We start from the raw sequence: 23489 nt of genomic DNA, 5'->3' as shown, positions 1-23489 counted from the left end.
CCTGCAAATATTGTTGCTGGTAGCCATTGATAACCTTACCCTCCATTATTTTGTCTAATCCAGGGATGTCCAAAGTCCGTTTCGGGAACCTAATACGGTCTGCCGGTCGGTTTAATCTGCTCCCTCAGGCAGTTTATTTCCTGGAGTAAAATCCTAAGAAAAGGTCAACAACTTTGGATGGCCCTTTGGTCGGCCCTCATGGCCCTTCACTTCATCAAATCTCTTTGAAAAAAAGTTTGGACACCACTGGACTCTAATCCTTTTTAAAATCCGTCCAAGTTGGTAGCAATCACTACTTCTTGCATAGAAGCAAACTCCTTGGGACCAAGGGGACTTCAGCCCTCCCAATAAATCTTTGAGGCCCCCCTCCTAAGTTGATGGGCATAGCCATTCAAATAGTGGGGCAGGGCTTACCTACCACCCCCAATATTTTATTCAAGTTGGCACCCCTGAGTTGTTGTGGGAGCAAATTGTTAAGTTTAACTACGCAGTGTGTGGAAAAGTGCTTCCTTTTGTCTCTCCCAAATCTTCCAACAATCAGCTTTGTTGGATGCCCCAGAATTATAGCATTATGAGAGAAAATCTTGTCTTTCATTATTTAAACAAAGGAAAAGAGGATAAATAATGAAAGATGTTTGGCATACACATTCTTTCATTATGAGAAGCCTGCAAAGATGTGATGCCATGGTGCTGGTGAGTCCTTGTTTTGGAGCTGATGACAGACTATGAAAGACCAGTGCCTTCAGAAACTGTTTTCATCAGCAGTCATGATGTAAGATTATTTCAAGACCTGCATCAACTGTTTTCATCTTCAGCAGGGGTGAGAAACCATTGGACTTCCAGATGTTGTTGACTGGGGTTGTTGGGAGTCTAGCAGATTGGAAAGACCACAGGTTCCCTATTCCTGACCTACAGGTACATCTCCTGATCTTAAACAGTTTATTTTTATTTGGAGGGGGGAAAATGGTTTGAAAAAAATATGCTAGTTTTACAACCAGGGCTTTTTTAAAGCTGGAGCTCACAGGAGCTCAGCTCCAGCACCTCTCAGGTGAGCACCATTACCATTCTAAGAGAATAAGGCAGAAGTTTATGGTCAGCTCCCACACCAGTTTTTCTAGAAAAATAGCATTTTTCTAGAGTAGTAATTCCAAGCCTCAAGTGGAGAGGAAGGGCTGTAGTGAAAAAGAAACTATTTTAAAGGAGCAGACTGTAATCTCCTCAAAACCAGATATTAATTAATTCATCTATTGTATTATTTCTTAGATACATTTATTATCTGCCTTTCATCTAAAGGTTCCAGGACTGGTTACAAATAATAAAAAAACTATGTCACAATTTGTTCGGTTTTTTTAAGCATCAAAATAAAATCACTAAAAGCAGAGACAGTATAAATTTACTGAACAGAAGGGTAAACAATCAGAATTCCAAAAAAAGGTTGAGTAAAAATGTGCATGTTTTTAAAAAATATATAATTTTGTTTTTCCTTTTGCACTCTCTATGTGCAGGATGTCCACGTGTATTTCAAACACAATGTTGCATTGATAAGCCCCAGAAATCTTTTTTACTGCTGCTCACTCTTGATATTCTAAATCTTAAACAGGTGAATGGAATAGTAGAAATGTTTCTGTAAAGAGAGTATTTAATTTCCTTCACCATGGGATACTTACAATGCATGGCTGCTGGAGGCATAGAATTAACACACCATGATAGAAATATCTAAATAACAGCACACAGCAGCCTTCCTAGATCTGGTGCCCTCTAGATGTTATGCAGTACAACTCCCATCAGCCCTGGCCAGTATTGCCAATGTTAGGGATGATGCGAATTGTAGTTTGAAGCTTTTGGAGGACAACCAGTTGAGGAAAGCTGGAGTACAGGCATAGCGGTCAGAAAGACACGCTGGAATCAGTCCAGTCCTTTTAAACCCAAGCTGATTATGCAGTGTTGCAGAAAGGTGACCTTCATACAACAAAATATGATAAGGATATTATACATGTTACTAATGGCATTTATAAATGTAAAGGAACTGCAGTCAAAGTTAATGAAGATGTATTATACAGGTGGTGCACTTGTTGCCTTCTAAATGAAATCTTATAAGCATTTTGCCATTCAGATGGCTCACTTATCATTGTGAATTCCTGTGCTAACATTTGGAACCAAATCTCAGCTGGCATTTAGACATCAACTGGACAGGCAAAGGGAATTGTAGCTTTGTTTTTTAGGTTTGAAATGTAATTACAATACAAAAAAAGGCAGAGGTAGCTCAGCCCTAAGATATTTCATATAGCTCTTGTTTTATTTTTGCTCAAATGTTAAACTGGTTTATCAACTAGCCAGACAAAGAAAAAGATACAAGGATGTGGGGATCATGTGTGAAGAGCCATTGTTCTGAGTTTATACTCATAATGCAGACCTCAGAACAATTACCTTCCATCTTGCCTCTCGTGTACCCTTTAAAAATTACGTTAAATGTATAATAATGGTGGTTAAAAGTTTTCCCCTTACCCTTTTCATTCATGTTATGGGTGAAGTAATAAACACTCCATAATCATTCATGTTTGTGTTTTTAAATACAGTGTGTAATGGCTTTAGGGGTTGCTTGTGCGTAAGTTGCCGCCGCTCTGGGCTAGGTTGGCTGGTTAAACCATTTCTCGCTGGACAGCCTTCCACTCCGTGGCTGTTCAGTCGCTGGCAGAATCCGTCAGTGGGCGTTTCTTAAACCTTTTCCAACATAAAAGTTGTTTGACGCCCAGTCTCCTCCTACTCTCCCTGCGCTGAAGTCTTCTGCGCAGGGAGGGCGTGGGTAGCGGACGACCTGTGCTCTCCCCGCTGGTGTCCAGTGAAGAGTCCCGGAGCCTGCTCTCTGCTTCCCCCATTGGCCCCCCTCTATCCCTGGTGTTGCGCTGATTTTCTTCCCCAACAGGAGACCTGCCTCTCTCCCTGCTTGGCCCCTCTCCAGCATCGCTGTGGAGCCTCGCCTCCTCCTCTAGTTCCGATGGCAGTTCCCTGACACAGTGGTACCTTGGTTCTCAAACACCTTGGTTCTCAAATACCTTGGTTCCCAAACACCAAAAACCCAGAAGTAAGTGTTCTGGTTTTCAAACGTTTTTTGGAAGCTGAACGTCCAATGTGGCTGTTGGCTATTGTTTCCGGGGTGCCTGCATCAATCAGAACCCATGCCTTGGTTTTTGAACATCTTTGGAAGTCAAACAGACTTCTGGAATGGATTAAGTTCAAGAATCAAGGTACCACTATATTTGACGCTTTTGTTTTTTCTATTTATTTTGCGTTTTTGTTTTGGGGCTTTTCAGTTAATTTGTTTTTGTGACTGTGTGGAACCCAGTTCAGCTATTGATTAATTGATTGATTGATTGTGTGACTGTGGAAATGGATAAAAGCCCCCCATCCAAACAATGACTATCATCAGTGCAGGTAAGAAACGTTTTTAATTTTTTTTTTTTTTGTCATTACAATACTGTCTTATTTATTTTATAGTACAGTACATTCAATATTGCTTTCATTTTATGGATCAATGGTCTCATTAGATAGTAAAATTCACGTTAAATTGCTGTTTTAGGTGTTGTTTTTAAAAGTCTGGAACGGATTAATCTGTTTTGCATTACTTTCTATGTGAAAACACACCTCGGTTTTGGAAAGCTTTGGTTTTGGAACAGACTTCCAGAATGGATCAAGTTTAAGAACCAAGGTACCACTGTACAGAAATGGGGGCAGGGATAAACCATAGCAGATGTAGTGACACTCATTGGTTCTGCCAGTGCATTTGCACCATGCTGACCTCCCAGCTGTCTCACCCTTTCCTTCCTGCTTAGTAGTAGTGACTCAGCTGTTGTGAGGTCAGGTGTGTACCACCACCCCAACATACCATCCACTACTGGGAATAGAATGTCTAGATCAACTAGTATGGAATTTAAAGGTGTGGCCTTGTGTGTGCGCACAGTAGTTAAAGAATGGGAAGAAAAAGACTGAGTAGTTGATGGAACCATGGCTCCTCCAATCACAAATAAAGGTAAAGGTAAAGGGACCCCGACCATAGCTCCAGTCACGAACGACTCTGGGGCTGTGGCGCTCATCTCACTTTATTGGCCTAGGGAGCCGGCGTACAGCTTCCGGGTCATGTGGCCAGCATAACTAAGCCGCTTCTGGCGAACGAGAGCAGTGCATGGAAACACCGTTTACCTTCCCGCCGAAGCAGTACCTATTTATCTACTTGCACTTTGACGTGCTTTCAAACTGCTAGGTCAGCAAGAGCAGGGACCAAGCAACGGGAGCTCACCCTGTCGTGGGGATTCGAACCGCCAACCTTCTGATAATTGTATGTCATTTAAATGGAGGCCACAGGAGGTCCCATTTTGTTGGACTTTGGATACTACCTCACCAACCCTCAAGGCTCCAAAGAAGGCGATGGCATATGCTAGAAAATACACCAATAATAATATAGTGTCGGTAGCTACTCTTTGCATTATAGCTTATGCTGCACCAGTGGGAAACTGACCTTCTATATGTTGCCAGCTTCCTTTTACTGTTTTTATAGCCTTCTGCCAATGTTTTGAGTGCATCTGCACTTACTTTTTTCCACTTTGAGTAATTACATCTCATTCTACTCCTGGCAACTGTCTTCCTTCTGTTCCATTCATATGTTGCCATTATTTCTTGTTTGCATCCATTTCTTTCCCCACCACATATAGTGTGTTGGTTCCTTAAGCAGTGGGTTGGAGCCATATAGCTAGGATCTAAGTCCCAGTGATTTCAATGAGCCTTTAGTCTGGACCCAACCAGTAGTGGCTGGCAGGAAAGGGCAGACTATGTTGGGGAAGCATTGCTCAGTTGGTTTCCTAATGTGGAGCTCAGTGCTGGTAAATGAGAAGGAGGGACAGGGCAGGTGGGAGGTCAGTGCAGAATGGGGTCAGCATTGGGTGCATCAGTTTAGCTGGGGCAACCCAGTTAGATGGGTGGGGTATTGTTGTTGTTATTCGGTTGTCTCTGTTGCTGTGCCAGCGCTGAGCCATCCACACACTCCTGATGCTACACCTGTGCTGCATCAACTTCCCTGTCACTTCACAGATGCATTAGGCAGCCAGGTGAGCAGTGACGCTGGATTGTTATCTGTGTTGCTTTTTTATAATAATAATAATAATAAATTTTTATTTGTACCCGGCCCTCCCCGGCCGGAGCCGGGCTCAGAGCGGCTAACATCATATAAGTAATACAAATGCATAAAAACAAGCAGTCATATAAAGCATCATATAAATAATACGATATGCATGAAAACAAGCAATCAATCAATTAAAATGCATCCCAAAATTAATTCAAATAAGTTAAAGTTAAAGTTAAAACTGGACAAATGACAATCCTCAGGTTAAAATTGAAAGTTGTTAATACTCACCAGGACCAACTGTTTCCATTGATATTATAAGGACCTGTAAGCAGGCTGGGAAACCTCCTTCGTTCTTGTTCTTATACAAAGAGAAAATGAGTCAGACTGAACCCTGACCAAAGGCCTGGAGGAACAGCTCCATCTTGCAGGCCCTGCGGAAGGATGTCAAATCTTTTGGGAAGGAACATTATTACAGCATGTTGTAAGATGCCTTGAGAAGCAATCCATTGCAGTGATGCAATTGACAATTTTGATGTGTAGGAATGACTGCCCCAGAACCATCCCCATAAGTAAAATGGGGGGGGGGGGAGCAGACATTTCTATTGATCCATTACACGCAGCAGCAGCAGCAGCAGCACACAACATAATACTCAATTGATTAGGGTCAATAAGCAGTTATAGATTGCTTCTAGATGGGGGCAATGAATGCATTAATATTGCAAACAGATGGTTCAGATGTTACAAATGGGTAGTTGTCAACAAGGTTTCCCCTCCCCGCAGAAAGGGTAAATCTGGAATAATAAGCTGACAAAGGGAGGTGTAGTGGTTAGCATGAAAGTCTTTGGCTGGTGAGATGGGGATTCACATCCCTGATCAGACATGAAGTGTCCTGGATTATCTTGAACCTGCTATAGTCCATGTCAAACAAAATGGCCACATCCCAAGTCAGTCCGGTCTTGCACATACAGACACTAGCAAGCTTATAACACTTGCATATACTGCTCTGGAAGATGGTGCTGTTCCTCATGCTATGAAAAATGTTCTGGACCTGTGCTCTGCCATGTTCCCCATCCATTGCACCACTGTTCAGTTGAAACATGGTGTTCAAGACTTCTAAATAAATACATACTGAAAAGCAGTGTGTTTCCATATAACACTTGCTGGGGCGGGCGGGGGGGGGGGGGCGAACACAGCAAAATATAACAACCGAAGTGGCAGTTTTAATCCAGCATCACCAGGAAGAATGCAGATTTCCCAACCCTTTGAAAAGAATTTACTGTCTGATAGTAAGAGGTCAATATGCCATTCATATGTTCTGCGAGTTCAAAGAAATGGACCGTCTTTCCCAGTACACTGTGTAATAATATCTGATTCTAAGGCTTCCTGAAGAAAGACTGTTTCTTCAAAATGGTGGGAGGGGGCAGGTAAACACACAAACTCTCTAGAAATAGCTTTATCCATGTTTGGTTATGTATGTTCACAGTCTATAAATAAATCTGCAGAGTATAAGAGGAGACTGGAATAGGCTGAAACTCAAATAGCACCTTAAGTTTCCTCATAATAAGAAAGGCATTTCTCCACAAAAGTAGCTTGAAGATACACTTCCAAACAGCATAGCTGAAAACAAATTTATATTTGCAGGGGAATCTATTCAGTTTTAGGTTATTCAGTTTCATGAAGAGAACTTCACAGCAGGCTGAGATCACACCAAGATTATAGATAACATCATCCAAGTCAAAAGCAGAAGGATGGTGAATGCAATCCCCAGTGTCCTCTGCCCCATTTATTTCAATGACACTCTGTGTGGCTCATATTCCCTAGACTGGACGCGTTTGGGCACAAGGCATCATATTGAGTTTTCAAGCAGCATCTGACTACTTTTGTGTTCCCAATGGTGCTTTGGAATTGTGCTTTGTGAATGACAGCCCCTCTATGCTGCGTAACAAAAGATTTCTGAATGCAAGGGGAGCTTCAAAAGCAGTTTGTGTTTTAGTGGGCAACAAAGGGAGGGGAGGATTTGCTGTTCAATGGGGGGGGGGAGTCAAAAGTTCCATTGGTTAAGCAAAAGCCAACTTTTTCTTTATGGGAATCATAAAGGGAGTAGCCTAAATTAGCACCCTGGACCACAGCATTGACTCACCTGTGTCAAAGCGGGCATAAAACAACTTCTATGGAATACAGGAAGCTAGTCTTTCATTGATCTGTCTAGCACAGTCCTGTCTACATCAGCTATCTCCAACCTGGTGTCTCCAGATATTTTGGACTACAACTCCTCTTGTCCCTTTGGCCAAGTTGGCTGAGGTGAGTTGCAGTCCAACAACTTTCTGGAGAGCACCAAGCTGGGGAAGGCTGGTCTGCAAAGTAGCTCTCTAGGTTCAGGCTATGATATTTCCCAGCTAGACATGGGAGATGCTAGAGATTGAGCCTGGGACCTTCTGCATGCAGAACATGTGATCTACCACTGAGCTATGCTCCCTGCTATTCCCCCAAAAGTTTTCTCCATTCACTTCACTGGATTTTTTTTTTTAGGGAGGATCTCTAGCCTATCAGATGTTGCTGGACTCCAGAGTCCATCATTCCCAACCACTGGCCATGCTGGCTGGACTGAAGGAAATTGGGCAATATTGAAGGGCCACACAGAGCCTCAACCTTTGATTTATGGGAAGTATTCCTTGTGGATTCTGCCCATGACTGTCACTTGTACATGAAGCATTAGATTTCATATTAAGTAACGAAAAGGCCAGATGACTGAAGCACAACTTCACACGCAGCAGTGAGTGCCATAGCAGGTCATCTAGGTCTTTGCACTGTGAAAACCAGCTCTGACACATGTTTATCTAATAAGCTATTTTTAAAGAGTCCACTTCTAGTGATGGGGCTGTTACAACTTCCCTTGCAATTTGTTCCATTTCCTAAATATTTTTATGTTTAGAAAACTCTCTCTTACACTTATCTTTCTTCCTGCAACTTTATCCCACTTCCTCTAGCTAACTCCTCTGTTGCCATGGCGAGTCACTAGCCTTCCAAATTTTGTCCATCTGTGAGCTTGAAGACAGCTAGAAGGCCTCCCTTCTGTTCTCAGGACTAAATCTTCCAGGATGCGACATTTCTGTTTAATGTGTCATGACAGATTGCCATATATTAGAAAGTGTTATAATTGTGTTTTCCGTCACCATGGTTATTTTCATTTCCTGATGTTTAGTTTCACATTAGGCTAGATTATTTGCCCATATGTTGGAAACATAAAGAATAGTTACTTGCCGAAAAATCCAGAGCAGGAATGGGGAAACATTTTCAGTTCAAGGGCCATGTTGCTTTCTGGACAAGCTTACAAAGACCACATACCAGAGGTAGGCAGGACCAGAGGCAAAGACGGGCAGAGCAACTCATGTGAATTTCACAGTTATGCAGCTGGCTAATTTCTACACATGCTCTATAACCACTATCAAGACAGGAGGTATTTTCAGAGTTCAATGACACATTGCAGCCAGGGAAGAACACTCAAGGAGAATGCAAAGCAAGGCCAGGGAGGTGTGTACCCTGGGAAAAGGAGATATGGCTTGGGGAGAATCACAAGGGCCAGCAAGAGGCCTTGGGGGCTGTATTTGGCCTTCAGTTCCCCATCTCTGATCAGTCACTGAGTTCAGCCTGTGCTAAGGTACAGTGACTTAGATTCCAAGAATGCACATATTCCCATGAAGACTCAAAGTGTGGTGTAGTGGTTTGGATGCTGGAATTGGACTTAGAACACCCATGTTCAAATCCACAGCTGTCCATGTAGTTCACTCACATACCCTCCAACATTTCTCCAGTGAAAATAGGTACATCCTATTATTATTATTATTATTATTATTATTATTATTATTATTATTATTACCCTGCCCATCTGACTGGCTTGCTCCAGCAACTCTGGGTGGCTTCCAACATATATAAAAACTTAATAAAACATTACACATTTAAAAATTCCCCTATCCAGGGCTGCCTTCAGATGTCTTCTAAAGGTTGTATAGTTCCTTCTCTCCTGGGCTTGGGGGTCACATAACTCTATACCTTCCAACATTTCTCCAATGCAAATAGGGACATCCTAAGGAAAAACAGGACACCTTAAGCACCTGCTGGATTGGTAAGTGCCTGCAAAGCTTGAGAAGTGTCTTTTCAGTGATGATTCTGACTTTAGGAATGCTTTCATCAGTAAGGTACATCTCAACACTCTATGTTTTCAAGTGCCAGGTGGAAAACCGGGCCTTTTGTTGGAAGGCATTTGGATTGGCTAAAGCTATTTGGTTTATTTTCTGCATTGCTGCTGCTCTGATTACTGCATCAATGAGCGATTCTATTTTTCAATTTCTTCCACTGCTATTTGTGTATTTGCTCCTTTTAAAAATTTGTTTACATTTTTAAAGTTGCTTTAAAGTATACATTAGTTGTTTTGAGTTTATCTAAAAGTATTATGGTGTACACAGGAACTGATCTGCTGCAGAGACTTCTCAGCCAGCCCTTTGGTGACTTTTAACACACAAAACCAGGAGCCTCATAAATAGCTTCCAAACAGACACGTACTTCACTTTAACAACCACCACTGTAATAGATAAGAAAATGTATCTGGTTAATGCATACTGGGTTCAAATGCATGTAAAGTCTTCAACACATTTCATACGTAACCTCCTAGTTAGATATTAGCAAAAGCAGTCAAACCCCAACGTCTGCTGAACTTTTTCGCTGATTGCAGAATCTCTATTTTGCTATGATTAATCAGATTTACAAGCATTTAACCTATCCTGGACAGTTCTAGCAGCAATGACGGCTCCTGAAGTACAGCGACAGTGAGGCTGATAGCTTCTTATGGCAGTGTGGAATTGCACCAGATTCTAAGTCACTTCTCTGTCTGCTGCCCACTGCTTAGCATCTGCTGCTTAGGGAAGTAGAACTGGCTCTGAAAATGACTCAGCACCTCAGTTATTGGTTTGGACACATGTTTGTTGCAAACAGGAAATAGGGACATAGCTCAGGGGCAGAGCATCTGCCTTGCCTGCCGAAGGTCCCTGTTTCAATCCCCAGTATCTTCAAGTTAGGCTGGAAGAAACTCCATCTGAAATCCTGAAGAGCCACTGCCAGTAAACACTACTGAGCTAGATGGACCCAGTGGTCTGATTCAGTATAAGGCAGCTTCCTAAGCTTTTGAGGGCCTATTATATAACCATGAGTGACGAGTACTAGGTAGGGTGCGCATTGGAGACCCAGCCAGCATTTGATTGGCATAAGTAAATCTGTAGTGCGAAGACTCTCAATTATCTAGCTTTTAGGGATGTAACACTTTAACCTTTAATTTGGTTTAATCTATTTATTTTGCTTGTACTAAGAAGCCAAAGTGACTTTCAGAATGTCACATTTTTGTACAGATTCATCTATTTTTGTCTCTTTAGGCGAGAAAGGCTGTCATTTTCCTTTTACGGTTATTGCATGTAATTACAAGAGAATTCACTTTAGAAGTGAGCATTGTCCCAGTTTTAACATTCCTTTTGTTCTATTGCCCTTTACAGTCTGAGTATGCCTGCAGATATCACCCTTATAAAAATGAGTACTAAGTTCTTCTTATAAGTGAACAGTGTTGTATTCCAAAGATTACATTCTAAATTAGAAGGTGTATCTTTAATGAGCTATACAGTGGTACCTCGGGTTAAGTACTTAATTCGTTCCGGAGGTCCGTTCTTAACCTGAAACTGTTCTTAACCTGAAACACCACTTTAGCTAATGGAGCCTCCCGCTGCCGCTGTGCTGCTGGAGCACAATTTCTGTTCTTATCCTGAAGCAAAGTTCTTAACCTGAAGCACTATTTCTGGGTTAGCAGAGTCTGTAATCTGAAGCGTATGTAACCTGAGGTATCACTGTACTTACATTGGCCATGTTGGCTATGCACAGCCTGCTGACAGGCCCAATGCAGAGACCCACTGCCCCACCCCAGATCAGGCCCTGAATCAATTTGTGGGTAGGGCTAATGTTAAAGGAGGGCTTAAAGATGCATAACATGCAGCCAAAAATATTTCATGTTTATAAAAATGACCTAGGACATTCAGATCAGGAATATAAACTGAACAGCTTTGCTTGCTAATTCCTTTCTTAGCTAAGTGGTGAAGAAACGCATCCACCTACATAATCTTGCATTTTTTTATATTTTCATGCTATTTTTGTCTACTTACTCTCTAGAATAATGCAATTTTATTTAACGAGGACCCTGCATTGCATCCATGATTATGTATGAAAGGACGTCATGCCCAGATTAGCAAATGAAATGCAGAACTGTGGCTGAGTCAAACAAAGCGGTCCAGTCTCAAAGCACTTTCCCCATCCGGTGTTCGTTTTAGGGTGTCCAGATTTGCCCTAGGACTCGTTGGTGGCAGCAGTTGTTAAGAAACAGTCTTTGCCAACAGTTTACATTGCTAAGTGGGCCTATTAATCAACTATAGCACTGAATTTAAAAGCTTTTTTTAAATAAAAAACAACAACAACCCAGAGAAAACAAGGGTAAAAAGAAGTAAATTGCACCAGCAATTGGATAATTCCCAAAGGACAGCTCTGGCCCCTTGAGAAGTAACAGGTTTCCTCCTAGCCGACTCAGATGCAGGAGTGGTATTAGGAAGGTCGTGAAAATGGGATGTTGGGAAGTACAGTGGTACCTCGGGTTACAGACGCTTCAGGTTACAGATGCTTCAGGTTACAGATGCCACTAACCCAGAAATAGTACCTCGGGTTAAGAACTTTGATTCAGGATGAGAACAGAAATTGTGCCGCTGCCGCTGCCACCGTGCGACAGCAGCGAGAGGCCCCATTAGTTAAAGTGGTACCTCGGGTTAAGAACAGTTTCAGGTTAAGAACGGACCTCCAGAACGAATTAAGTTCTTAACCCGAGGTACCACTGAAAAGAGGGAATCTAGCTCACCATCCTCTATTCTCTTCCCTTAAAGGCTCTCCTGTTAACACCATCTTCTGATTAAAGATTTAAAATAAAATGTACAAGGGTACAGTATTAAGAAAAAGTTTTCTTAATACAAGAAAGAAATAACAGGAGGAAGGCAGCATAAAAATGGTTCATTGTTAAGCATCTAGAAAACAAATGGACAACGACAATATGACATAAATTCAATTTACTATGAAGTGCCTACAAAATCATATTTAGATGGGTAGGCACCATTTTTTTGTATCCCCCCCCCAACAAAGTTGTGAGTTGTGCCTATTGTCATTCTAAAATATCCATCTTTGAACTTTGCATGTTTATTGCAAAAGCAGCATTTGTGTGTGTGTGTGTGTGTGTGTGTGTGTGTGTGTTTTAAAAATCCCATTCCAATCAATGTTGGTGTTTAAGAAGAACTGTTAATGGTAGGCTCGTTTGCTATGTTGAAATAATGAATAGAGAAAAATCTGCACACTGCCTCAAAACATGAGAACTGCATCAGGGCATCCAATTAAATTGATAAGGCAGCAGGTTCAGGAAGGCTAAAGGAAGCAGCTCTTTGCAGAAAGTATAATTACCTATGGGATTCATTGGCAGGGATGGTGTGATGGCTACTGAAATAGGTGGTTTAAATAATAATAAAAATGTTTCAAGTACCTATTAGATCTGATATCCAGCAATGCAAGCTCCTTGTTTGGATGCATTTTTATTTTTATTTTGGCTATCAGGTGTTTGGTAAAAGCAACACAGAATTCATGCACTACCTTGCCATTTGCTTCTGAGTAAAAGGTAAAGGTAAAGGACATACTTCACTATGGAGTTGTGGTGCTCATCTCGCTTTTCAGGCCAAGGGAGCCGGCGTTTGACCACAGACAGCTTTCCAGGTCATGTGGCCAGCAGGACTAAACCAACTAAACCATGACGGAAGCCAGAGTGCACAGAAACACTGTTTACTTTCCCGCCATAGCGGTACCTATTTATCTACTTGCACTGGCGTGCTTTCGAACTGCTAGGTTGGCAGGAGCAGGGACAGGGCAACAGGAGCTCACACCGTCATGGGGATTCGAATTGCCAACCTTCCGATTGGCAAGCCCAAGAGGCTCAGTGGTTTAGACCACAGCACCGCCCACATCCCTTGTCTGCTTCTGATTACCAGTTGCTGGGAATCACAAGGGGCAAGAGTTCTACTGCACTCAGGTCCTGCTTGCAGTTTCTCCATAGGCATCTGGTTGGCCACTGTGAGACCTGAATGCTGGCCTCAACGGGCCTTGGTCTAATCCATTCCTGGACCACAAACTCCTCCACCCAATAGTAACCCCTTCTTATTTGTATTAAGTTTCAATTAAGATTCAGTTGGTTCCCCGCAATTCATTCCTTTGCAACCGCCAGCCAACAAAACTGTTTAGAAGTTTCCTTAGGGTGGTTTATTACTGCTTAGCCATGAAGAAGAGTGGCAGACTGGTGCGGAATAATAATTCCCATCCTAACCTACTTCACAGATTGCTGTGAAGATAAGAATGATAAACCATTTTATAAACTACAGTGTATTACAGATGTGATAAATAACACAGAGTCAGATTGAAATAAATGAGTTCAACTTTGAAAGCAGGGGAAAAAATCTAGTCCAAAACAAATATTTTCTAATAACAATAATAATAATCACATACAATTTTGATGTCAAAATGTTTTTGGCATTTATTACCACTTAAGAACATAAGGTTTTTCATCTGTATAAATCAGAGTAATTTCAAAACTGCAACCAGTCAAATGTTAGTCCAATTAATGATTCAGCTTCCTGAACGAGAAGGATTTCATCTGTGTTCAATTTGTGTGCATGTATTTACAATGAATGATTTTTTTAATACACACTCAGAGGATTTTCCCATAAAGTGAAGAGTGGATCCAGATGTTTTTAAAAGAAAAAGAAAAAAGGAGGCATATCATGATCAGCTTCTTGAATATTTACATTTGTTTGTTTATTTATATGCAGCTAGAGCCAAGCCACAATGCATTATAAAGTTACAAAATACAACATACAAAAGAACATGCTAGAATCCAGAGCAAAATGAGGGCTCAGGGATCAATATAAAAAGCTAGGAACAATTCCCTATTTGCAAAATTCACAAGCCAAAGCATAATGAGTTGCTGTGTGGGTATGCCAAAACTGGGCTGCTTTTCCAAAGAAGAGGAAACCAAAACTTGTTGCATGCATACAACTCCACTGGAGAAAAACAGATACTGGTAAAGATGTACAGAATGATCAGTTTCAAGACACTGTCAGCCTTATGCATTTTTTCACTTTAATGACAGCATTTCCTTTCTTTCTTGCGTTTGCAACTCTAGTTATATGAATAACCAAATATATCAGTATCATAATGTTTGCACTCTACATTTTTGTATTTTCAATATTTACGTCTTATCACATTAATGTGTATGCACCCATTTCCCCACTTAGGATAAGGAATCCTAAACTGTATCCTACACAAATCAGTTTGACATTTTCATGAGCAGCTGCCCTATTTTTTTTCTTAAAAAGAAAAGGGAAAAAGAGGTATTATCTATATAGGAAGAGAGATTTTCTTGGTAACAATCAAAGGCCTTAGTTACGTTTGGTTATCCTTACATGGAAAAAATGTTGGGTGGTAGCCACCTGAAGTTTACTCAGCACATACCATTGAAAATTGGAGGTTTCCACATGCACACTGACTTCTCCATCCTCTATCCATGCAAAAGGGATGATTACATTACAGCCAGTCAAAAACAACTGAGGGTGCAGAGCTTGAAGTGTGTGCCATGGGGAGAGTCTTGAGGGCCATATAGAGAGGTCTGGAGGGCTGTATTTGCATCTTGGGACTGAGGTTCTCCAATCCTGGTAGAACTCCTGATAGTGGCAGGCAATTCATGACAGCTTGAGTCTCATCTATAGCACCCAGGAGCTTGTTCATCTGTAGGCCCCCAGAAGCATCTCCACTTCTGCTTCTCCTGAGCATAGTCTTTATTGCAAGTATTTGACAGTGCTGTGGCAGGCCACTCCCGGCTCAGAAGCAAGTTTCCGGCATGATGCCAAGTTGGAAAGGTCCATATAACTTGAAGAGATGGATTAACCGGGCTGGCCTTCTCATTACATAGGCTAAGGCAGTGGATGCTGGGGGCGGGGAGGAATGCAGACTGGTGGAATAGAAGAGTTCCCAGTGGCATCCAGGTATGTTTATCTGTTTGGGGCAAGCTACATATGATGCAGTGTGCTGTAGTGGTTTGAGTGCTGGACCAGGGAGACCAGGGTTCAAATCATATGCAGCTTAATCATCAAACTCACTGTGTGACCTTGGTTCAGTCACTCATTCACTCTCAGCCCGACCTACCTTACAGGGTTGTTCTAAGGATAAAATGAGAAAGACGGTGCCACCTTGAGCTCCTTGGAGGAAAGATAGGATAGAAATGCAATAATAATAATAATAGTGAAGGTGTTTAACTCCCAACAATTTTAGAATAAGGGGCAAGGCTTTATGTGGCAGCCAAGAACCTATCCGTGTTTGTATTTACGGTAATCGGCGACTGAACACAGTAGAACCCAAGATGATGGGAAGTCTTAAAATGTGCCACCTAACGAGTGCCTCGCTCTTTCTTCTCTCCCCCCCGCACCTTGCTATCTTTCCTCCTTTTGTGTCGCTTCTTCTGCCCCCCCCCCCCCGCTCCGCTCCTGCCGCGGCGGCTCTTCCGATTGGGCGCCCAAGAAAGCGCCTCCTCGCTTGGAGCGAGAGGCCGGGGAGGGGCCAGAAGAAGCGGCTGAAGCCAGCTGTCCAAACGCACGTTTCCAACATGAGTTCGCCGGGGAGAGGCTGTCGAGCTGGGAAGGCGAGCGGCGCTTTCCCCTCAGGCACCGCCGCCGCCGAAGAAGCAGCAGCAAGAGCCGCCGACTGCCGCTCGAGCGCCGGGCGAAGCGAAAGGGGAGAAGCAGCGCGACGGGGTGAGTGGAGGAAGCGTGCGCCACAAAGCAGGCGGCAACGGGGCGAGCGCGCGGCGGTGGGGCTGCTCGGGTCGGCGGCGCGCGGCCACCTCTCGCTCAGGCGTCGAGGAGAAAGACGTCTCGTAGCCGCCAGCCGGGGCAAATGGGGACCCTGGACAGCGCTAGGGCGCGGAGGGGAGGGGCTGGCGCTGCCTGGCGCGCCGGGGTGTGGCCCTCTCCCGCCCTTCTTCGCCTGCTCAAGCGGTGCCTGCGCCGCTCCCTCGGTCTAGCCCAACCTTCACCGCGCGCCACCGCTTTCCTTCTTCTTCTGCCCTAAATTGGTTCGCGAATGCCTTTCTCTGGGCATGGTCCACTTGAGGCAGGTGATGGGGGGGGAGCGAGGGGTATTGTTGCCGTTTCCCTCACCTTCCTATGCGCACCATTCCTTCACTGCCCCCCACCCTCCGCACGCGGTTGGTGGTTTGGAAGCTCCGCAAAGTCCTGCCAATAGCAAAGCGGGTTCCTCAGCCAGGACTCCTCTCCGGACCTCCCTACCCTTTCCACAGAGGAAAGACGGGCCGCGACGGGCAGCTCTCTCCTTTCCCGCCCTGCTGGTGCCGAGGCAGGTCCTGCGCCCGGCAAGAGGCTCGCGCGGTCTGAAGGGAACCGGAGCCGCCGCGGGAGCCTGCGGGCCCCGCCTTCCCCCCTCGGCGCGCCCGTCCGGCTCTCGCTCTGGCTGGTTCCCACGCTCCGGCCTCCGGAACACGGCAGAGGGCGAAGCGTCCCGGGTCAGGGCAGCGGGGTCAGGACGAGCTCCGGGCTTCCAGGCAGTGGCAGCGGGGCAGCTTCGTGGGAAAAGGCGGAGCGGGCTGCTTCCACCCTCACCCTGTCAGGAGCTGGCGGGAAGGTTGCTGCCGAGGCCGCGCCGGCCTTTCCTCGGGCCGAGTCAAGAGTTGTCCAGAGTTTTCCTCAGCGGCCACCGTAGCTGCGCCCCGAAAAAGCAGCTCGCATGCTGTGCAAATACTTGCATAGGCTGGATGGCTGCTTCTTTAAATGTTATTTGTTCGTTATTGTTTCGTAACAAGATTTGCTCGGCGCTTTACAACTGTAACGGTTCTCAAAGCAGTTTGCAAGGATCTGTTGCATTTAAAAACCAAACCAAACCAAATCACAACTTCCCTTTCTTCCAAGGTCAGGATGGCGTCCGATTTTCTTCGCCCCCTTTTAGCTTCACAGTTGTCATTTTGAGATCAAGGCCAAAATCCCCACTCAGCCATGAAACTCACTGGGCCATCACGTCTTTTGGCACAGCCTACCTCACAGGGTTATTGTGAAGATAAGCTAGGGAAGGGTAGAACCATATATACAAGTTTTAACTCCTTGAAGGCAAGACACACTATTGATAGAATTGTAAATAAAATGTTTTTTAAAAACAAAAAAAACAAAAATGTGTGGAGGAGAGCAGAATGGATCAATCATTTCATGTGCTCCGTGGCTGGATCTGAATGTCCCCAACTTTAGCATTAGCACTTATGTCACACTGTCTCTATCTTACAGGTATGTAGCTGTGTTGGTCTGCCATAGTCGAAACAAAATAAAAAAAAAGTGTTCATGCACACGAAAGCTCATACCAATAACAAACTTAGTTGGTCTCTAAAGTGCTACTGGAAGGATTTTTTAAAATTTTGTCTCTATCTTGTTATCAATTAAAATAAGGAAACTAAAACTAGAATCAGTAGTCAACAGAAGCAAGGAGGAAAACAGCAGATGAAACCATGGTATAGTGTCAAAACGATCAGGAAAAATTCATCAGAAATGACACAACCCAAAATAAGGCGTTTATTCCCATTAGAGAAGAAAGAAGGAAATGTACTAGCTCGTTTTCATGCTTTGGCACCAACGCTATCTCTGGTCTGTGGAAAATTTCATCTGTAGATTTTTGTGAACCAAGCACAAACCAGGCCAAGGCTGTTTTTTTCTGGTTATTTGGCCATTGTATCTGAGTATGCAAAATAAACAAAACAAAACTCCAATACCCAGTTGCTTCACCATTACCACCTTTCTTGGAGATAGCACTAAAATATATAGTTACACAGGGTGCATCTTAGAGTGCAAGTCAGACTGATTTCAGACATTAAATTATTGATACTTGCTTCATATTCTATAAAGAAACATCCTCCCCCCCATCCCAACTCTTGCAATGTTGAGCATGATGTAGGCTATATGGCAAAAGGCTGCTAGTTTTAACTCTCCTTTCTTGTCCTTATGAATTCTTTGCCTCGGTCTCATCTACATAACTTCCAGCAAGTTTAGAAAATAAGTTCTTATTTTAAAACCAACTGGACTAATTGGTGCATTAAAACCAACTGGACTTATTGGTGTGATGCTATCGTATGCATTGTATGGTAATGTCTATTGAAAGCAGAGTTAAAGTAGAATTAATCGCTACAGGTTAGAAATATATTACTTTTCTGGTTTTTGATTGAGCACTTGGGGACAGTATTTTAATGTTTGTCAAAGGCTCCATTGTTGAATCTGCTGTTGTTTCTGCCATTTGTGTTCATGGTTGTGAAGCTAAAATTAAGAACTGTTTAAAATCTTGAAAGTTTCTTAGTTTCTTAGCCAATTTGCCCCTTTTCTAATCCAGTATGAAAACATGCAACTGGCATATGAGTAAAAAAACAAATAAATTAGTATGGTTTTTATTAATTATCTAACTGTATTATTGAGTAGTTGGAATTTAGGTAGCACTTTAAAGACTTAACAGCACAGCTCTACACACATCTCTACACAGAACTGAGTCCCGCTGAGTTCAAGGGGACTTAGGCTCAGCCTAACATATTTACTGTGGCATAAGTTTTTATGTCCTTGTTTTGTCAGGTGCATCTGACAAAAATGGATTCTCGTCCACAAAAGCCTATGCCAGAATGTATTTGATAAATTTTAAGAAACCACCAGAAACTTTGTGACTTTATTATACTTCCTTATGGGTTGTAATTTACCACCTACTTGTTGTTGGCATCCATCTGTCTCAAGAGGCAATGGGTTGCACCTCCTGGGAGGACGTCAAACCTTAGTGACAGGCCTGGGCAGTGTGTATGGAGGTCCTTCCAGCAACTCCTGCAGCTAAGCTGGTGCCAAACACATTGCTCTGTTTTCATTTGACCACATCAATGAGGTCAAGAGTGGGGGTCTTGTTGTCTGGGCCACCTACTGCATGTATTTTATTCTACTAACTTTAGACAAGCACGGTGAAAGAACAATATCTTTCAAAGTACGTTGTGTAATACCAGAACAATATAGAAAGTGAGGTTAATGAGAATTATTTCATGATACATCTTTATGGAGTCACAAAAGAAGGTTTTAATGTTTAGCTCACCATCTCACTGGTTAAGGATAAAGGTGTCTACTACAACAATTAACGCTGTCGTCAATAATTCTTTTTGGAAGGCAACAGTTTCGTTAATGGACGACTAAGATAATCAGTTTCAAGGTACATAATTTATTGGTGGATTTTCATGTCAGATCCAAAATAAAAATGTGGATGTGCAAAATACAGCTTGCAATGTATTTTGTTTTGTTTTTAAAATCCAGACAGTCGGGATAAAGGGTTTATGGTTATGCTTCCAACTGTCTGAGTTCATAGAATATCATGAATTCTGCATTTTTAATGTTATAAAATCAACACACTCAAAATGCAGCCTGACCTTTGAGTGAACAACTACCACCACTACACTTTTGGTTGATACTCGATTAGAATAATTAAACAGATCAAACCTGAAATGTTGCAAATTCAAGTATCTGTCTGTGGAATTCACTCCTGTGGATTCTGATGTGAGTTTTGAATACCTAATGGATCTTTCAACTGTTGTTGACATAAAATTGTCAGTAGTAATTATAGTTTTGTAATTGGATTATTTTGTATAATTAATTAATTAATTAATTAATTATCTTGGGACAGTTTGTTTAAAAGGTAGCATATACATTTCTTTGATAAATGAATGTAGTTTTGTGGAAAATACAGAGGACTGGGATGAATAAATTTAAAAAGAACAAACCAGAAGGTGCTGCCTTCACATTGAAGTTCCTAGGTTGGTGATGACGACAACTCTGATAGGGGCGGCAGCTACTGGAAAATATGGCTTCTTATATAATAGAACTAATATTTGTTTGAAATGGTTACATTGGCCGGTATACTTTTTATGCCATTAAGGAAAAGTCATATATTGTTTTCACTGCTATCAAAAAGTAGTGAAACAGTCAATTTGTTTTCACTTTTTTATCAAACGGTAGGGAATGAAATCTTGTTCCTATGTGTATTGCTGTGATTCTGAAACTGAGATTAGGCTTTATTATACTCTGTCAATCATGAGTAGACCAGATAGGCTGCTAGATAAAAGGCAGGCAGAGATGCCCCAATCAGCTGAACTGATCATTATCTCTAAACAGAAGAGCAGTCAGAAGATTCCTTTCACTCTACAGTTGGGAAGGAGAAGAAACAAAGTGGAAAAGGTCACTAACTGATAATAGCCAGATAATTATTTTGGTGCTTCCCCGCCCCTGACAACTGAATGTGAAGCTAACATTGCAGTAGACTAGAGTATAATGCAGTTATTTGAAATATATTGAGTAATTTTTTTAAATCAGTTTATCAGCTATATGAACTCCTTTGAGGTAATCCATGAAGTACACAAATCTGGCTCCTATGGCACAAACATTTGTTACATTGCTATTTAATAACAATAGGTACATTTCTTTATTTTCATTTGTCTTGTCTTCTTTTCCCTTGGCCCCATAAGATGTAGTCTCCATCATGGAGAAATGAAGTTGATAACTGGGTTTATTAAACCTTATAATGTTTTGCAGGGCATTGTTTGGAAAAACCCACCAAGCAAAAAAACTTGTTTGCTTGGAAGTCATACCCCACTGAAATCCACGGGGCTTAGGGCCAATTCACACCAGTAGGTAGGCTCCACACATGGCTAGATTCCACATATAAAGTAGAACGAGCCACAGTCTTGTGTATGTTCCCTGCAATGCTATATATATATATGCACGCACACGCAAGATACAGAATATATGCCTCATCCACATGCTGCAACTACTCCCTTCTGTTGCATATGTGGAATTTGAGCCTAGTATATTTGTGTCATTATGTATATAGACAGGATGTATTCCACATATCACATTGTACATACAGGACAGGGGAGAAGCCATCCTAGCACACGTGGAGCCAAAATGCTGTGGCTTTTAGGAATGTGCCTTTCCTTTCAGAGAAGTATGTTTAGGATTGCGTCCCTGAGGGAGCAAGCTAATCATAACCGACTATCGGCTGAACCAATCTTGCAAAACGTTCTGCCAAAAAAGAGAGCAACATATTTCATGGATATAACCTTTCTTGCCTTCTGTGTTGAGAGAGAATAAATCAAAGTGGAGGCCCATGTACCTTTCTCAGATGTTGTCGTAGAGGTCTCTTTCATTGCACAGGGTTTACAGCTGCTAAGTGCTTCTGTTGCAGCAATCACATTTGGCAGCAGCTGAAACCATGTTTGTAACCTGAGTTTCCCCCACTCTTTCTTTCTTGTGCAACTATGGATTTTCTCACCTCAAATGCATACTTAATGGGCATTGAAATAAATCTGTTGAAGATGTCACAGCTGGACTTTTACAGCTTCCTGCAAGTATGAAGGCAGAACATGTAGAGGATTACAGTAGTTAAGTAAAGAATAGTTTTGAATTTTTTGAACTGTTTTAAAACCAACAAGAGTTCAATATAATTCATCTGAGTTCCACTTTATGTTTATTTTAGTAGAGTAGTGGGGAGCATAGATAGGCATGGATATGTATATGGAAGGTTAAGAGAATAATGGCTTTATATTTCCGTATGTAAAAAGTCAGGGATAATACACATAAACAGTTTTTGGAAAAGCAGATTTGTCACTTGCATTGTTATATCCCTTGAGCACAGTCCAGCCCATATTGTAATTAGGTCACTTGTAACACGGAGAATCTTGGAGAATAATTTGGTTTGTTTATGTGTGGGTGGAGATATATATATGAATGGGACTAAGTATCATTTCTTAGCTCCTTCTGTTCAAAGTGCCCAGGGTCCCAGAAATGCCCACTTGAAAGTGATTGCTTAAATAACATTAATTATATAATTATGAAAGAAAAAAATATTGCAATAATGAATTTATTGCATTGATAGAATTTGGATGGAAATTTCCATTTGCCCAGTTTGTTAAAATGCTTTAGACAGCACTCCCTAAATGCTTTGAAATACAGTTCACAAAAAGGTTAGTTGTGTTTGTTTGTCTTTATTGCCTTTCCCATGAATTCAAGGAGGTTAATAGCATTGCAATAAATATGCTACCTTTTACAAAGCTTGGACATACTCAAAGTCACTACTGATCCTTACTAAACTAGGCTAGCTCTTCCAGATGTTTGGAATGCTAGTTATATCTGTACCTCTCAGGGGGGGGGGTCTGAGATAAGCCCCCCACCACGCCCAGGGAATCTATCGCCAAGTAGGGATGGACAAATCAGTGCACATCTGGTCCATGTCAGTTTTGCATGTGTTCATTCATGAGTCTGTTCTGCCCCATTCATGGATTAATTGCATTTTTTAAAGTCCATAGAAAAATGTATTTAGATATGCACTTAATAATACTTTATAAAATATATATTTAAATGCTTATTCTAGCTCAATGTACACATTTCTTGACATATTGTATCACAAAAATATATACTTTTTGCATTTTGGTGCATTTTTAAAGCTGAGAACTACGTTAGCTATTTCAGAGAAGCATGAAATCCAATAGATAATTACATTCTGATCTGTGCATTAGTCCAGAAGGTGTAAATTAGGTCAGTTTGCTTAAAAATGTGACCTGAACAAAATTATTCTCCATCTGTAGTGCCAAGAAAGGGAAAAGAGAAACACTTTTGAATTTAGACAAAGAGAGATACAGTTGCTACGTTTTTGGACTTGACTGGTATAAGCCTTAGGGATGTCCTGTTGCTTTTGACAATTGATGCCTGTTTATATACTTGCTTCCCATTCAACATAACTTGTTTGTTTGAAGATAACCAGAGCATACAAAAGCAGTGCAAATCTCCAGGACTCTTTCCTCACAAGGACACTGACCCTGTGAAAGGCTATTCCCTGGCATGTTCTATGGCTTGGGAAATTGGGCAACATGAAACACTATTGTGTAATATGAAAACACAAACTTTATCACCCAAAAGCTTCACAGTATCAGTGAATTGTGTCACCATTCTGTGGAAGAGAATTACAATATTTCAAGTAACCAATGGACCAGTGCTACTAAGTTAGTAAATAAATTGGAGAAGCTTGTTCACATTTATTTATTCGCCTGCCTCCCCCACCCCCACCCTGACAGGGGCTAAATTCAGCTTACAGATAAAATAGGAACAGCTAAAAACATAACTAATGAGAAATATTTAGCATAAATATA

At 41.9% G+C, this 23489-nt stretch overlaps 1 protein-coding gene and 1 long non-coding RNA gene across 2 annotated transcripts in view; one reads left to right on the top strand and one right to left on the bottom strand.

Annotated features, from left to right (window-relative positions):
- LOC310770563 overlaps positions 1-23489 on the bottom strand; it is a 285355-nt gene that overhangs the window by 156965 nt on the left and 104901 nt on the right. The gene's annotated exons all lie outside the window — the stretch shown is intronic.
- GUCY1A1 (guanylate cyclase 1 soluble subunit alpha 1) overlaps positions 15807-23489 on the top strand; it is a 35154-nt gene continuing 27471 nt past the window's right edge. Inside the window, exon 1 of the mRNA XM_083572141.1 lies at positions 15807-16032. The gene's annotated coding sequence lies outside the window, so the exon portion shown is untranslated. The remainder of the gene's footprint in view (positions 16033-23489) is intronic.

Source organism: Podarcis filfolensis, assembly GCF_964270895.1.
Source record: "Podarcis filfolensis genome assembly, chromosome: 9".
NCBI classification, from domain to species: Eukaryota; Metazoa; Chordata; class Lepidosauria; order Squamata; family Lacertidae; genus Podarcis; species Podarcis filfolensis.
Note: the sequence above shows the minus strand (reverse complement) of the source record. Positions and strands in the feature narration are given on the sequence as shown.